The 12,728-nt window shown below is 41.9% G+C and overlaps 1 protein-coding gene across 2 annotated transcripts in view; it reads right to left on the minus strand.

Moving 5' to 3' along the window:
* The window catches only part of megf10 (multiple EGF-like-domains 10), a 94,904-nt gene extending 87,014 nt beyond the window's left edge, over window positions 1-7,890 (minus strand). For both annotated transcript variants that reach the window (XM_077496433.1, XM_077496432.1), the window contains exon 1: window positions 7,693-7,890. The gene's annotated coding sequence lies outside the window, so the exon portion shown is untranslated. The remainder of the gene's footprint in view (window positions 1-7,692) is intronic.
* Window positions 7,891-12,728: the final 4,838 nt, after the last annotated feature.

Raw genomic sequence — 12,728 nt, forward strand, 5'->3', positions numbered from 1 at the left:
TGGGACGCCACAGAGTGGAGATTCCTCTGCTTTTTATGACGAATTCAGGAAATTCAATTCAATTCAGGAACACAAAGCAAAGCCGGGGGGAGAGTAGGCTCATCACAGTGGCAATTATTTAATGCCAATTTACACCGGTGTCGGCCGTAAACTCGCCAAAACACAACAGCCACGTGCTTAGCGAACACAGGTTTTGTTTTTTGTTTTTTTCCCCGCCTCTCGTCCCAGGCACACATCCAAATGTACAGCCGTCGTCTCTAGGCAGGAAGTGGATTCGCCCTGCCAAACACAGTTGCCTTCGCAGAAACTATCTGGGCGGGGGGCGGGGAGGGAGAAAAATGTTTTAAAAAGGCGAGTACGCCATAGAACGGACCAATCACGAGCGAGCTATGTCAGTGCGTTCAAGGATTGGCGACGTGTGCGCCGCACCCGGCCACGAGCTACGCGTCACTTAAAATTCATGGCTCGCGTAGATCATGTGATCCACGCCGGTCATTAACGCAAGAGCAAACGTAGTAGCATAAATCAGGCTTTACCATTCAAGTTAAGAGGATATACAGAGCTTTAACACAATGCCGAATATGCGCAGGCTAAAGACACATGAGGAGGACATGAAAACATCTCGCGTTGTTCGGCGTAAAAGTGAAGAAAAGTTTCAACCAAGCATTGCTGGAGCCTGGAGCACTCCTTATTAGACGCACTCCTTATGACAAAAAAAACAAAACAAAAACAAAACAAAACGACTGTCGTTGGATAATACGGAAGTGTTCACATATTGTTTAGCCAAGATAAACAATGGTTATTTTGCCGTGGCCAGAGTTGACGTGATTTTGCAATGCTAACCGCTAAGCTAAAATTGCTCGTGAGGTGCGTCCGTCTTGATCAGACGGCGTGCAATAGTGATGCTACCTCTAATATTGAAGCGCCGAAGTATGTTTCAAACTAGGGGTGTTCCAAAAAATGTTGTCTACGAAATTACCGGTGTATTTTTTTTAGGTGATAAAAATTTGAAATAGGCGGCACAGTAGATGATTGGTTAGCACGTCCACCTTCCAGTAATGAGGAGTCCAGGTTCCGGCCTTCCTGGGTGGAGTTTGCATGTTCTCCCCGTGCCTTCGTGGGTCGTTTCCGGGTACTCCGGTCTCCTCCCACATTCCAAAGATATGCATGGCAGGTTAATTGGGCGCTCCGAATTGTCCGTAGGTGTGCTTGTGAATGTGGATGGTTGTTCGTCTCTGTGTGCCCTGCGATTGGCTGGCGACCACTTCAGGGTGTACCTCGTCTACTGCCCAGAGACAGCTGAGATAGGCTCCGGCACACCCACGACCCTTGTGAGGAATAAGCGGTCAAGAAAATGGATGGATGGATGGATGGATGGATGGATGGATGGATGGATGGATGGATGGAAAAATTTGAAATATCGCGAAATTGACGTGATGACGTAATGCGTAACATTATACGTCTTTGTGGCAATTTGGACGTACACGTGTCGTTCGCTGATGCATAAAAAACAAGGTAGGAGCGTGTGAGGCTGCAAGAGTTGCAGGCAGTTCTGTCGCGTTTTCGGCAAAGTGGGAGTGAGCTTCGTCGTGTGGTGGCTGTTTGGCTACAAGAGGTCAGATATAATGCTAAAAAATAACAAAAACATTAAAAAAAAAAACACACAACAAAAAACAATCGTTTGCAAATTGTGCAGGAGAACTGTTGCCGTAAAGTTATGAGTATGCAGAGGCTAAAGCAGCTAAAGCAGGTCGTGCTGTTGGGGGTGAACAAAAGTTAATTAACTACTGGAGCACTCTTGATTCGACGCACTCCTAAAAATCAGATGGTGGTTGGTTAATACTGAAGCGGTCGCGTCAATCCGCGGTGTTTATTTTACCATGACCGGTAATCCGCCATCTAGTTGACGTGAGTTTGTGATGCTAACCGACCACTAAGCTAACGTGCTCTCAACGAGACGGCGTATGCGTTGCTGTCGCACAGTGGTGTAAACATGCACATTTGTGTTTTTCATACCCGCTAGTAATGTCTACAAGAAATCATTCACGGCAAAATAACGCTCGAGGAGGGTTGCCACTGGTTGCGTCAAAAATAACCACTGCCTAAACAATCGCAGAGGGAAAACATTCACGAGGCTCAACCAGACAGGAGAAATAATGGACTTTTGTGCTTTCGTTGTATTTGCTAAGTAAATGTGCTTTAAGCAGTTATGTTACATTTCGCAGGGTAAACACTATCCATCCATCCATCCATTTTCTTGACCGCTTATTCCTCACAAGGGTCGCGGGGGCTGCTGGCGCCTATCTCAGCTGGCTCTGGGCAGTAGGCGGGGGACACCCTGGACTGGTTGCCAACCAATCGCAGAGGGTAAACACTATCTCGTCTGTTTTTATTTCCATTTTATTCCATTACAGTTGGTATATTTGCACTTTGTTTACATTTAAATTGTGGGGGGGGTGTCTTAAATATTGTTGCTGCAATAAAAGTGCTATTATTCCGAAGTGTTCAATCACAAATCTATTATTCAGTTATTATTACCAATATCGTTAAAAATATCGTCACCGCAAATTTCTTTGAAATATCGTGATATAATTTTTAGGCCATATCACCCAGCCCTACTTCGAACTCATTAGGCGACTTATCGTGAAGCAGTAAGCCGGAGCTTCAGTTCACGTCGCTGATAACATTCAAACCACTTCACTGCTTCATTCCGACTGAGTCGGTGACTGCTTTGGTTTGACAGGCGGAGCTTTGAAACTTTGACGCGACAAAGTGCACAGTGCATTTAAGCTGGCTGAAACACCGCATCATGTCCGTGTTCTACACATATTGGACATTACAAATAGGCGTGCGTCGCTTGTTGTTTGACATTCTGAGTTTTGGACTTTTTGACTGATGGCGCCATCGAGGAAGCGTTCGCAAGTGTGGGAGCATTTCGATGTTGTGCCACCAAATAAGGCAAAATACGCTCACATTCCGTGTTCATTGTCTGAGTCAGCGGAGCTTTTAATGCTACATGTTTGTGAAAAGTTATGATTTGTGTTGATATTATGCATCATCTACTGAAACCAATTAATAGTAGGGATGTAACGATAAGGACAATATCGTGATATCATGATATTAAAACTGCCAAAATATCGTCGTCGTCATGTTCACAATATTTAAAAGGAACACATCTGCTAAAAAAAAAAAAAAAAAGTCAGGTTAATTTCCATTTGTGGAGTTCTAGCACCCTCTAGTGGCTAGTTTGTTAGTGCAATTTAATTTTCATTAGGATGTTTTGGTCTAAAATCTATGCTAATTGTCAGATGAAGGGGAACCTAATTTGCTTGTGAAGCGATCAATGTGTGCTTGCATTAGCAAGTAAGTGCCTCAATATTGTTATTAGAGATTGTAGGTGGTTGATATGCATTGCTGTTATGGACAAAAGCACAATATTGTGCTTTTTTTAGTATGAGCTTTTTTTTTTCTTTTCTTTTTTTTTTTTCTTTTTTTTTTTACAATATTGTGACCTTTTAGAAATATCGCCAATCCCCCCCACAATATTGTGATAATTATCGTATGGTGACCATATTGTGATACTATCGTATCGTGATGTTTGGATATCGTTACATCCCTAATTAATAGGACAACTAAGTTTGAGATCGCGCTGACAGTCATCAGACGTCACCCAATCACGTACTTATTCATGGTGTTTCCTCAGGCTGGGGAAGTTGTTTCCAAAAAAAAAGAAAATCGACTAGGCCCTTATACTGTGCAGAAATTGTTGTTCCTCAATAAACACAACTTGAGTTACACAAGCATTCAATGCACTAAGCAGTGCACAATGTCAACTATAAACACTCAGTACACCAAGCACAATCTCAAATGACAAATGAAATAAAATTTCAATGTAATTTTATTTTTTATATTTTTGCTTCAAGGGTGTAATTTATACGATGGAGTACAAATTACAAATTCATAAAACACAGTTACATTACCAGGTCATATGACTAATTGCCACATTACGATGTTAGGTTTTATTATTTTTATTTTATTCATTAATTTACAGTATTTTTCACAAAAAGCACCTTACATTTCTCTTTTGGATGATAAAGCCAAATGCACAATTATCCCTACAGACTAGATGTCACCCAAGGGTACTAAATGAAGCTTCGGGTAGTGAACCATTTTATAACAGTGGTTCAAAAAAGGTGCAGAGCTTCAGAAAGCCTTGTTTTGCCATCACTAGCGTGCATGTTGCGACCACGCAGCTGCCTACGCGTACAGTTAATTTCAAGAAATCAGCAAGAAACAAAAAAAAATGTAGGCCTTTCAAATTGTATTTTCTCACGTGTTTATGGGAGAAAAAGGCATTATGGTCTTCTGAATCGATATAGGGCTATGAAAAGGAAAATCGATTCGCTATTGATTAATCGACATTTTTAAACCCAGCCTTAATTATTAACTATGAGTACATAATCTGTGATGACAGCGTATTCAACGGGAAAGTATACGAGAAAGTGTATAAATAACAGTATTTTAATGTTTACGCAAAAGCATCTGCTACCACTGACTGACTCACAACCCACAGCTGTCCCTGTGTGTGTGCGTGCGTGCGTTTTGGTGTTACGTGTAGTATGCGCATGTGTGTATTGTGTGCACGTACATGTCTGTCCTGTCTAGTTTGATTGACTGTGCTGTTTTGTCTTTCACCCTTCACTACCAGCCAGATGTCTCATGCAGACCAACATGACTTTCACTTTCAGTGCCAAAACTTGCGGTTACAGTTACAAACAGATCAGATTAATATGAAAAATCATTTATAAAGAGCCTCACTTGTACACAGAGACCACTTCCATGAAAATGTGTCTGATCCTATCTTGGCTGTACAATTCAGCTCTCTAAGCAACAGCTGATAAAAATTATTTGTAATCTTCAGAGATCCCTATACTTCACGAGACCAAATACATGAACTTCCAGCTGCTATAGCTAGTTACTTTGAATTCTTGAAAAGTTGAGTCGACACGTACTTTTTAGAAGTGAGACGTTTGAACTACATTCCAGAATTATTACAATGTTCACACTGACTTATATCTACAACCTTTTCACAATGATTTGCAATAACAAGCTCCAAACGTATCCTAAATAAACTCAAACTAGTATAATTGTTCATCAGTTATCACACATAATGTATCTGTACGTGTGTGATTTTAGCAGGTGCAAATGGTTCGACTCGTTAAAGGCGCTTGAACGCTGTTTGTACAGTCTTTCCAGCAGAACCCTGAGGAACAGGTGGCCCATTTGGAAAAGCTATTTAGGAAATAATGGGAGGTACAGCCGAAAAAATTATCCAGTAACATCTTTATATGAATTATAGGTGTCTGTCGATTAAAATTTTTAACCGTCATTAATCGCATGAATTCAATAATTAACTGACGATTAATAGCACATTAATCGCACATTTTATACCACAATTTATATCTAAATCATCCTCGAATGCAGCATTATGCATTAGCATTAGGAAGTGTGTACGGGAACTCCCCCTTGAACTCAGAAATCCCACTTGTGAAGTGTTGGGGGAGGACCCCGACTTCAACGACGGACTACAATGTGAGGTCACTCTACAATGGCGACATAACTCCACGTAACACAACGTACATGACCGCAGGGGTGTCCAAATGTCTTCATTTGAGGGCCACATGCAGAAAATCATAAGGACGCAAGGGCCACATAATGTTATGAAGAGAAATTTGTTTCGTTCTAAAAATTGTACAAATAATTTATTTGTGCTTTTGCACATTTAGAAAAATGCTGCAGTATATAAACTATTTTATTTGTAACATGGCAGTAGGGTTATTATAGTTTTGAAATTTTTCATTTTAGTTAGTTTTTATTAGTTTTCAGGGTGGTTCTGTTTTTATTAGTTTTAGTTCTTTAATAAATGCTTAGTTTTGGTTTTGTTTTAGTTAGTTTCAGTCTTAGTATTAGTTTTGTTTTTTTTAAATGTGTATTAATTGTGCGCAATATTTAAAAAAATACCGTGGGAGCGACGTCATCTGAAGGTGCTTTTCTAATGGCTGCTGCTAGATGACGTCACTTCAGTGTGACATACTTTCAAACGTCATTATTCCGGTTGATATCAAAATAAATCTACTAAAAATCACACCAAAGACTAAAACAAAGGACATTTTTTCTATAATTATAGTTTTAGTTAGTTTTGTAAACATAAAATGTAATTTCAGTTAGTTTTCATTTTTTAAAAAGCATTTTCGTTTTTATTTTTTCGTTCACGAAATTGTTTTTTGAATTTTAGTTTATTTCGTTAGTTTTTAGTTTATTTCGTTAGATTTATGGATGGATGTTAAAAAAAAAATACCTAGCCAACCTAGCGGTTTGTTCGGTCAAATATTGTACTTCCTTTCCACCTTATTTCACAGATGTATTAGAATTGATAACAAGAGTTGATATTTTTGCAACATACCACATTTCCTAAGTGTATACTGTCACTTTCCCATAAAAATGTACCATTAAACGGATTTCACAGCAAACTTCTACTGTAGCCTATTGTTTTCAAGCCACTCACGTGCACCCGCATAACAGCTCAAATGTTTCATTTCCTCTCAGCTTGTTACAGTGTTTAAACAGAGCTCACAATATCTTCAAAGCAATGCATTTATCTTTCATATTTAAAGCAGCATTTATTTTAAGTGGAATGATGACACCACCTGTTTATTCAGAATACTGTATACCTTTATTGTTAATTAATCGTGTGCTTAAACACAAATACTTTCTGCTTGTATAGTGCATACAGTAGGCAGATAAATTCACTTAACGGTAAAATGCTTTCATGACTGTGCAAACCGTTTTTGTTGTTGTTGTTGTTGTTGTTGTTGTTTTTGTTGTTGTTGTTGTTGTTGTTTTTTGTTTTTTGTTTTTTTTTTTATAAAACTATTTAGTCCATCATGTTCTTTCACTCCGTGTACAAACCCAGTCAGTTTAAGTCCAACCATTGTGTCGTAAATATTGAGGGCATGCACATTCAAATTTATAGTAAATAAAAGAAAATAATAATAATAATAAATTAAATTTTAAAAAACACCGATAGCAGGTTTACTTTAGTAATAAGAACATATTTCAGCACCCTACCTGGGACTAAGAACATCAATCTTTTTCTTATGAAACATTATGTAACAAGTTTGGCCATGCAGACCAAAACAAAACCTTATACACAGCAGTGTGAACAAATGCAAACCACAATGATGACCACAATTTGGTGTTTATACCACAACTATTCATTCATTAAGCTTTTATGTCCTGCACAACAAGAACGAGGGAAGATTTTAAAATCTAAAAAAGGTCTGGGTCAAAGCATATTATTTCCTAATGTAAATTTTAGATTTTGGGTGAGAATTGTTAATGGTATACTGTAATCTAGGACAAGTGTAAATGGACAAAATTGTGAGCAAATTGCATTACAGTTTTTCCATAGTTTACAAGTACTGCCTCAAGATCCGAACGTAGACGTAATATGCCTTATTATCACAATCATGTTGATATATCATGTAGGTATCTCTCGCTCTCTCTGTGTAATAACAATCACACGACATGAAACATTTGGAACTAAAATAAACCCATTACAAACTTGAGTGTGAGTGACGATACATTTGAGGATTAGTCTAAAAACAAATCCAGAAAAAGAAATAAAATTACCTTTTCTATGAAAGAATATCGATCCTGCCCTGCCTCATGAGTCCGTCTTTTAATGCCGATGATGGTGTCCTCTGTGAAACAATGACAAATCCTAAAAGATGGGGTGATTAGACAGACTTTAAAATACCCCCTCGCATGCGAAAAGTAAGCTTTTTTGGGGGGAATATATCGAGGACCTTTCCTGCACCCAACACTTGCTTGCCGTTGATGTGACGTCACTGGTTTCTTAGCCACTGAGAGACCGTCACCTTCTGGGTGAATTTTTTTTTTATTTAGGCTATGTGCAGCCGCAAAAAGTAAATAAATTAAAAAAACAAAAAGTATGAGTTTAAAAACAATATTAGTTTACACGGCATCTACAGCTTCAGCTTTCGTTAGTATAAATTTGTTTTAAATTCCCTAGTCAAAAATAGTGTTGGTGGATGTGAGGACAATTAAAACTATACCACTTCCTTAGCCAAGCATCTCGAAAAATATTTTTCCATCTTGGTTTGTTTGCTGGAATCCGACCACTACCACGTATAAATCAAAAGTTGTTTCTTTGTATAGGATTTTGCATTGTCAGCTGTCTTCCAAGTACAAAACACAACTGTTGGTCTTCTTGTTGGCTCTTCTGCCACCTTGTGGTAGATTAATTACTCTGCCACAGTACTCAGAAGTTATTTGAAATTAGACACAGTCCTTATGATATAAGGGGTACAAGTGTGTACAAAAAACCCAAAACAAGAACAAATATTAAGCAAAGGTGTGTATCTGTAAAAGGTGTTGATCTGTGGAATCATCTGGAAATTGCTCTGAAAAATTGTGACTCAATGCTGGAGTTTAAAAAAATGTTTAAAAGTAAAGTTCAAAAAAATTATCTATGTCAGACCAGTATATGAAAAATGTACATGTGAGTATGTGTAAGTGATCTGGATAGGTATTATGGTATATGTTTAGTAAATTTATGTATATATGTTTTTGGTAAATGTGAATATGTTAAGTGCACTTGTGTGTATATATATATATATATATATATATATATATATATAACTTGGGTTATATATATCATTTGTTATTTTATTATTATTTTTTAATAATTATTAAATTAAAATTTTATTAATAATGAAATAAGTTTAAATATATTTAGTAAAAGGGGTAGGACTAGATAAGTTTTTAACTTCTTCCTACTCCCTTTTGAACGTGTAAGTTATGATTAATTGAATGATTATGTTATTGGGATTTTCTTCTATTTTGATTGTTGTTGTTTTTTGTTTTATCTCTGCTGTTCATCTGTTTATATGTTCAAAAAATAATAAAAGGAAAGGAAAATTTAGTACATCTCCTGAAAATGTACGTTACGAATGTATTAGCTTTTTTATTTATATATGATTGCATAAACACTGAAAACAAAAGAATAATATAATAATTATCAATACCTTAAATTCAAAGAGCAAAAAGATGGACCATATTTTCACCACTATAAGTCATCCTCACACTTTTTTCAGAACAATTGTGTTTTGGGAAACATTAATTCAACACACACAAAATATGTCATGATGTCACTTCCTTGCTATTCTAAAGCACCGAATGATACATCACTACACTCATGAGCCAGTTGATTATGCACATGCACGGACGCGCACACCCACACTTGTGCAAACTAACTGTTTTATTGTACATTCACCAATATGGTTTGAGCACTACAAAAATGCAGCAGGTGAATTCACCTGCTTAAATGGAAGAAGTCAGAGGAAGAAAAGCAAGGGTGAGAGAGGGAAAGGGGGAAGTTATTTTTATTTTTTGCGAGGGGTGGGGGCGGCGGGGGGGGTGTTACTGTAGCCTGCAGTAAATTTAACCTGTAGCCTACTAGTAGTACAGTATTTTTATTGGTAGGCTTACAGGGTTGGGACACGTTTTGTTGTGATTGTGTTTAGACTGATTACGGTTATATGAAGAGAAATAAATCCTATTTTTAGTGTGTAGCATTGGTCCTGTGTTTGATTAATTTATCATGTTGTATGTTTTCCCTTTCTTTGTGTACTTCGTTTACAGTAGACAACTGCTAAACGTTTTTAAAGTTAAACACAGCATTGTGTAACTGGTTCAAACAGTTAAACCTTATGAAATGTATGCTAACATAAGATGGTTTACATACATATGTTTATAGTTTTTACAAGAGTGATTCATTTTGCACAGGATGTGAGATGTCCTGCATCTTGGGTGCATAGTTGTGTTTTGCGTAGTGTTTTTTTTTTTTTTTTTTAAATCTGAGGCCTTTTTTTTTTTTTTTTTTTGTGCTTAAGCAATCGTAAAAAATTGTAATCACAAGAGCACAAGATCAACAAGAAATATAAGATCAATAGCAATGTGGTGCCAGCACATGGTGAGGATAAGAGGTTTGGATGGATGGATGGATGGGTGGATGGATGGATGGATGGATGGATGGATGGATGGATGGATGGATGGATGGATGGATGGATGGATGGATGGATGGATGTTCTTTGCGACAACTAGTGTACCCACGTTGTGTAATGTAATTGTCATAGAAAGTGGACTCAGCAATCAGTAAACAAAACACTTGTTCGTACTGAAAGTGGTGCCCACGATTCAGGTAAAAGTGTCACGCCGCCACCGGCGTGACGGCCCATGCTTTTATTTTCATAGTCATGTTTCCTGTTTTATTTTGAAAATCCTAACTCTCCTATCACCCCAGGTCACTTACCCTTCCTGCCGCTCCATAATCACCGGTCCCCGCCCATGATAATGAACACCTGCCACCAATCAAGACAGACAATAAAAGCCACCTGCATTCTCCCCTCCGTTGCCGAAGTGTCACACACAGTCAGTGCATGGAAGCGTCCCACAGTCCTCATGTCCTCATGTCCTCATGTCCTCATGTCCTCATGTCCTCATGTCCTCATGTCCTCATGTCCTCATGTCCTCGTTCATGTTGCCTTGTATTTTTGCCTTGTTTTTGAGCCTTTTCCTCCCCAGTGGAGCGCCTTTCGTTACCCCTTTTGCCTTGTGCCCTTTTTCCTCCCCAGCGGAGCGCCTTTTGTTGTCCCCAGTACCTTTTGCCTGTTTTTTCCTCCCTAGTGGAGCGCTTTTTGTTCTCCACTTTTTTGCTTCCCCGTTCTCCTCTCAATTTGAGAGGAGACAGCTGTTGGCCGGAAATAAACCTGTTGCCTTGGTGGCCTACCTTACTCCTGCGTCTGAGTCCTACCTCTCCTCGTCGTGACAGTACACTTCGGCCAGCATGGACCCAGCAGGAATGTCCGAATTGGAGCCCTGGCAGAGGAAGGGGCTTGAAGCCGGCGCCCGAGCCATTGCCGAGCTAAAGGAAGTACTGGCTTTGGTCCGTGGCGTCTGGAGTGATGGGTCGGACTGGCCTCAGGACCCTGAACCTCGCCTGCTGCAGCCTCAAGCCCCCGAGCCTCGCCGGGCGCAGCTCCAAGACCCTGAACCTCGCCTGCTGCAGCCTCTCGCCCCTGAACCTTGTCTGTTGCGGCCTCTCGCCCCCGAACCTCGTCTGCTGCGGCCTCTCGCCCCTGAACCTCGTCTGCTGCGGCCTCTCGCCCCTGAACCTTGTCTGTTGCGGCCTCTCGCCCCTGAACCTTGTCTGCTGCCGCCTCTCGCCCCTGAACCTTGTCTGCTGCCGCCTCTTGCCCCTGAACCTTGTCTGCTGCCGCCTCTCGCCCCTGAACCTTGTCTGCTGCCGCCTCTCGCCCCTGAACCTCGCCAGCGCCTTCAAGACCCTGAGCCTCGCCAGGCGTCGCCCAAAGACCCTGAGCCTCGCCAGGCGCCGCCCAAAGACCCTGAGCCTCGCCAGGCGCCGCCCAAAGACCCTGAGCCTCGCCAGCGCCTTCAAGACCCTGAGCCTCGCCAGGCGCCGCCCAAAGTCCCTGAGCCTCGCCAGGCGCCGCCCAAAGTCCCTGAGCCTCGCCAGGCGCCGCCCAAAGTCCCTGAGCCTCGCCAGGCGCCGCCCAAAGTCCCTGAGCCTCGCCAGGCGCCGCCCAAAGTCCCGGAGCCTCGCCAGGCGCCGCCCAAAGTCCCGGAGCCTCGCCAGGCGCCGCCCAAAGTCCGGGAGCCTCGCCAGGCGCCGCCCAAAGTTCGGGAGCCTCGCCAGGCGCCGCCCAAAGTCCCGGAACCTCGCCAGGCGCCGCCCAAAGTCCCGGAACCTCGCCAGGCGCCGCCCAAAGTCCCGGAACCTCGCCAGGCGCCGCCCAAAGTCCCGGAACCTCGCCAGGCGCCGCCCAAAGTCCCGGAACCTCGCCAGGCGCCGCCGGGACTTGCCGGGACAGCCCTGCGGCTGCCTTCACCTCTCGTCGGGCGTCGAGGACGCCCTCCTGACTGGCCCCGCTGGGACTCTCTTGTCGGGCGTCGAGGACGCCCTCCTGAACTGCCTTTTTGTCTGGGACGGAGGGGTGGGCCGTGTTCCCACCTCCGTGCCCCCTTCCGCCCGCCCTTGTTTTTGGACTCTTTGTGTCGGATGGCCGTCAGGAGCCGGCCATTGAGGGGGGGGTACTGTCACGCCGCCACCGGCGTGACGGCCCATGCTTTTATTTTTATAGTCATGTTCCTGTTTTATTTTGAAAATCCTAACTCTCCTATCACCCCAGGTCACTTACCCTTCCTGCCGCTCCATAATCACCGGTCCCCACCCATGATAATGAACACCTGCCACCAATCAAGCCACACATAAAAACCATCTGCACTCTTCCCTCCGTTGCCGAAGTGTCACATCTCAGTGCATGGAAGCGTCCCACAGTCCTCATGTCCTCGTTCATGTTGCCTTGTATTTTTGCCTTGTTTTTGAGCCTTTTCCTCCCCAGTGGAGCGCCTTTCGTTACCCCTTTTGCCTTGTGCCCTTTTTCCTCCCCAGCGGAGCGCCTTTTGTTGTCCCCAGTACCTTTTGCCTGTTTTTTTCCTCCCTAGTGGAGCGCTTTTTGTTCTCCACTTTTTTTGCTTCCCCGTTCTCCTCTCAGTTTGAGAGGAGACAGCTGTTGGCCGGAAATAAACCTGTTGCCTTGGTGGCCTACCTTACTCCTGCGTCT

The sequence above is a fragment of the Festucalex cinctus genome, chromosome 15 (assembly GCF_051991245.1).
Source record: "Festucalex cinctus isolate MCC-2025b chromosome 15, RoL_Fcin_1.0, whole genome shotgun sequence".
NCBI lineage: Eukaryota > Metazoa > Chordata > Actinopteri > Syngnathiformes > Syngnathidae > Festucalex > Festucalex cinctus.